At 38.7% G+C, this 4,685-nt stretch overlaps 1 protein-coding gene and 1 long non-coding RNA gene across 2 annotated transcripts in view; one reads left to right on the forward strand and one right to left on the reverse strand.

Annotated features, from left to right (window-relative positions):
- LOC103140432 (uncharacterized) overlaps positions 1-4,207 on the reverse strand; it is a 7,534-nt gene extending 3,327 nt beyond the window's left edge. The window contains exons 1-2 of the long non-coding RNA XR_476502.2: positions 3,941-4,207; positions 746-832 (exon numbers count right to left, since the gene is read on the reverse strand). This is a non-coding gene — a long non-coding RNA (uncharacterized LOC103140432). The remainder of the gene's footprint in view (positions 1-745; positions 833-3,940) is intronic.
- Positions 4,208-4,250: 43 nt separating this feature from the next.
- tiam1a (TIAM Rac1 associated GEF 1a) overlaps positions 4,251-4,685 on the forward strand; it is a 62,901-nt gene continuing 62,466 nt past the window's right edge. The window contains exon 1 of the mRNA XM_007555595.2: positions 4,251-4,558. The gene's annotated coding sequence lies outside the window, so the exon portion shown is untranslated. The remainder of the gene's footprint in view (positions 4,559-4,685) is intronic.

A 4,685-nucleotide genomic window follows, 5' to 3' on the forward strand; every position in this document is an offset into this window, starting at 1 on the left:
TATATATATATATATATATATATATATAAAAAGAGCACTAAGGGTGTTGTCCATACAGGTTAATTTAATCCTTTTTGTGTCTACTTGAGCGTGCACAAAGACATAAAAGCTACACTTTATCAATTACCTTAATTACACATCACACCAGGCCTTGTGATGTATTTGTTATATCAGATAAATGGCCCAGTTTCTTGTTTTTTCATAATGGAGGGCTGAGGTCTAACACCTGATGTCTGCTTAGTCCCACTTGGCAGATCACACACATGCGTTGTAGCTGTGAATAAGTAGTTGTATTATTCACTATATCTATTCGATGTATTTTTCTATCTATGTTTTTCTGGACTCGCAATAGGATTGTGTGCACATGCTAATGCAACGTGTGCATGCATAAAGACACTGTACGCTAATGGAAAATGTAATCGTGCAAGACAGGTATTAGCTGATATGGCTGTGAGCACTGGATAGTGCAGCCACTTGCTAATGTGACTAAGAGAAAGGTAGCAGGCCAGAGGAAACGTATTATTGTGCCTTGGCAGCCCATACATTATTCATCAGCTTGACTCGCATGGCTGCTGGTAATGATTTTATCAAATGGAGCATGATGTGTGTTGTTTCCATAAAGGAAAATAGGATCCTGACTGTCTGTATCCTTTCTGTCAACCATAATATGCTCATGACTTTCTATATAAAAGGTTCACCATCCAAAATGACAGAAGGCATAAAATGTTACATTTATCTTATCTACCTAGTGCCATTCCCACCAATATGCAGAATGATCAGGTTTGAAAGGTGGAGTCTATTGCAGCAAAAGGTCAGCTCAGGTGTGACGGAACTGCAAGAGAAAGAGAGAACGAAAAAACATCACAGACCTGAGCAAGAAAAAAATTCAAGTAGTGGGCAGGCTATGATTTTTGTTTGCTGCGTGCAGTTCTAACTGCTGACTACATCTGAGGACAAACACTGAGTTTGGTTGGTTCATTTTGCAGAAGCAGCATTTCGTATTACAAAAAGCAGAGTGAAATGGGCAAACAAAATGTTACATAACCTCCTCCTACTGAAGCTGTTATTACCTTCTGTGTTTCTGTTTGTTCAATCATGGTGTTGCATCTACCATAAATTACTTTCTCCCCACTCCTGTCTGTGATTACATTAAAGGCCTATGATGCCTTGTTTAGATAGAAGAGTAGGAACAAGGTGATGTTGTTGTCTTGCTGACTTTGTTTCTTGTTACAGCTCAGATTACAACAGAGGCTCTGTTGGTAGATTCTGTGCTTCTTAAACTGTGATATTTGCACCTAAGTGGTATTCTGAATTAATTTAGCTATTTGTTATTATAAGGGCAAGGTGATAAACTAATGACCTTTCCAGGGTGTAGTCCACCTCTCACTCAAGAAAAGCACTCTCCAAAGGCAACATATTAACTAAAAATAAAATATATTTATTGTTTTTATTCTGACACAAAGAATCACATTAAAATGCTCAGTATGTTTACAATCTCTGTTGGCAGCCAGATTTGGCTGTTCCATATATTCATCATAATAATTTATCAGCTTATGTGTTTATTTCAGCTAAACAGGCCCAGTGTTAAATAGTGAGTCAGCGTTAGCTAAACAGAGCACCATTTTACATTTTACATAACTGTCACCGGAAATTATTCCATCACACATTTGATGAAGCTACAAGATTCTGTAAATGTATCAAAGTTAACAATGATAACAACCTTTGCCAGATACAGAAAAGAGTTTTAAAGGATGTGTGACTCATCTTACTTGGTGGTGATAAAACAAAAACAGACAAAACAGAAAGAAATCTTGAATTGTACTGTACCTTTTTCTTCTAATAAAGCAAACAGGTGTTTGTTGTTTTATGAAGACGTATGTTTCATTTATTATTATCAACAGTTAAAGTTAAATTTCACAACGGAAGGACATTTCTCCTAACATCTGCCAACTTTAAACTTAGTCATTAGGCACCAGCACCCCTCACAACCCCACTAGGGTTAAGAGTGTAAGATAATGAATGGATGGATAGTTACACAACATTCATCAACATACAGATATTTCTTTGTATGACATAAGACAACAAATGGAAGAAAGCCTTTTGTACCACTTTCGCCGCCATTTACTGAGTTGATGCTTCTTATAAAAAGAGTTTGATAACCACTTTCTTAGATAACGGAAACAAAATCAAGGACAGAGAGCGGAAGAGTAATTTACAGAGAATGGGATCTGATGAGCTGACAGGTGCAAGATGACATGCAGCATGTGTGCAAGTAGACACACAGTTCTGAGATGGGAAAGGGTTACCTTTTTTTTTTTTTTTTTGCCTGAACAAGGTGCTGAAATGTCATCTAGTGCCAGAAGGTGGAAAGCTGTAAATATGTTTGTGTCTGTGCACCAGAATACATGTGCTGTGTAATAGCAACATTGTGCTCGTGACTGTCTCCCGCTTTCCGTCCCCCGTGGAGGCTGTCAGGCTGCTTTTGTTGGGTGGATCTGTTACACTCTCTGCCCTTTCTCCTGACATGTTTGCCTCCATAAATGTTGAACACCAAAACATTTTTCAGCTTCGGTAGAGTAAAGCAGACATTTAAATCGGAGATCGTCAGCTCTCTTATGTATGATGACAGTTCTAAAAGCCAAACATTTTAGGGAAGTAAATAACTACAACAGAAACATGTTTTGCTATTTTATATTTTTGCTGTTATTCATACATTATTTTAAAACTTGAAACTGTATATGTTTTTATCACTTCTACCTTAGTTTGTACAATTCAAGATTGCCGAGCTACAATGTTGCCCAAAGTTTTAAGTTCAGTTTCATCATGACGAATTCAATCTCGCAGCCTTACTGCTTAGTCCTGATGTGGGGAATCCAGTAGATGGCTGGCAAATGTAGAACATAACCAGCACTTGTCGGAAATTCCTGCATCTCTTCCAGTGCTGCTGTCAGCCTCATGTCTGCCTCCCTTGTCGTTTCGTCAACTTTTGAGAAATGTCCAGTTTTTGCAATGTCCCTGTTGCTCCACATGTCCTTCATGTATTGGTGAGCCCCATTACTGTGTCATAGTTTGTACTTTGGGCTGTAGATAATTTTTTTTATCCATTTCAGTTTTGCAATGAGATCCTGTACCTCTGCAATAAAAATGGCTTTTGCTAAATGAGGAAGATGTCAGAAAAACCCTCTAAGCAAATCAGTTTAACTTTATTTCAGGGGTTTTGAGGTTCACTATAATGGGTGGTGGGTGTTGACCCAAAAAGACTGTATGCTGGATCAGCAGGTGCTCAAACAAAGCATCAGTTTAAGGATATTTGTATTTGTGTAACCAGGTACTTTAGTAAATATATATAGTAAATATATATTTGCTTTCACAGGATGAATGCCACAAAGTATGTGGAAAAAGTTTCTAAATTGCTTATCAAATCTATTTTTTTACACAAAAACTTGAGATATTTGTGATCTGTATAAAGTTACTTTGTTTTTTGTTTTTTAAAATATTCTCCTACCATCTTTTCTAACTTCAACTGAATATTTTCCTTAATTATCCCTGCATAATACCTCCAGGTCATTCAAACAGCAATTTTCAAGTTTTGCTAAAGATTCTTAGTGACATTTAGGCCTGTACTTTGACTAGACCAGTAGAACAGATAAACTTGCTCTGATCATGTAGCAGATCCAGAGTATTAATAATAAAGAAACAAACGGAAAGCAAAGAGTAAAAGCAGCTGCATCATACCGGCACATTAATAAGTGTTTTTCAAAATGAAACATCTTTCTAGTTATTCATTAATCATTTTTTATCATCTTTTAACCCAAACTATCTCTCTATTTCTAGTAATCTTTTGAAGTTACATAAGTAAAAGCAGTTTCCACCCACTTACTATTCACACGGTGCTGATTAGATCATCTGTGTCCTGAAAAGAAGAAATAATCAGACTTACAACATTAGACAGTGTTGCTTGCTGGCAGATGGTTTCCTTGCATGCTATGGCTTGTCCCTTGTATAATTTTTGTCTTTGTTTGTGTGCAGAGCTTGAGGCCAGAGAGGCAGTAATTAAACAGAGGACTGGGACATCTAAAGGCTTAGAGGCACAAACGCAGCACCCATGCTGACAGTCAAATTGCCAAGCCAGGGGAGGCGAGTGAGCGAGTGAGCGAGTGAGTGAGTGAGTGAGTGAGCGAGTGAGAGAGAGAGGAAGAGAGAGAGAGAGAGAGAGAGAACAAACAACCAGGAAAGGAGGAAGAAGATGAGAACTGTGTGAGAGCATGAGTGAGAGAAGGGGGGAAACCAGAGAAAAGAGGGTGGGCCTAGACTCAGGCAGAGCACACACACCCTCCTGCTCAGCCCACAGTCTGGTCTAGGCATGCAAGTGGCAGCATGTGGGAGAATGCGCTCCAGTGTGTGTAGAGTGAAACACCACGCCGGAGCCTGGGAGATGTCTGTCTGATGCAGGGATTTCCCTCTTTTCCTCCTGAGCAGGACGCATGCTGGCTGCGCTTTAGTAACCATAGGGAATTAAGCGGGACGCTCACAGGAAACACGGGTAGCTTAAGTGAAGGTAAGGAGATACTTTGCTTATTTTGAAGATGTGCTGAGAGCATTGAGAACTGAAACACATATAGAGAGAGTTGTGATGGGGTTTAAGGTAACTTGCTTCAGGCTGCATCTATATATATATATATATA

Source organism: Poecilia formosa, unplaced genomic scaffold (genome assembly GCF_000485575.1).
Source record: "Poecilia formosa unplaced genomic scaffold, Poecilia_formosa-5.1.2 Scaffold3, whole genome shotgun sequence".
In the NCBI taxonomy this organism is placed as follows: domain Eukaryota; kingdom Metazoa; phylum Chordata; class Actinopteri; order Cyprinodontiformes; family Poeciliidae; genus Poecilia; species Poecilia formosa.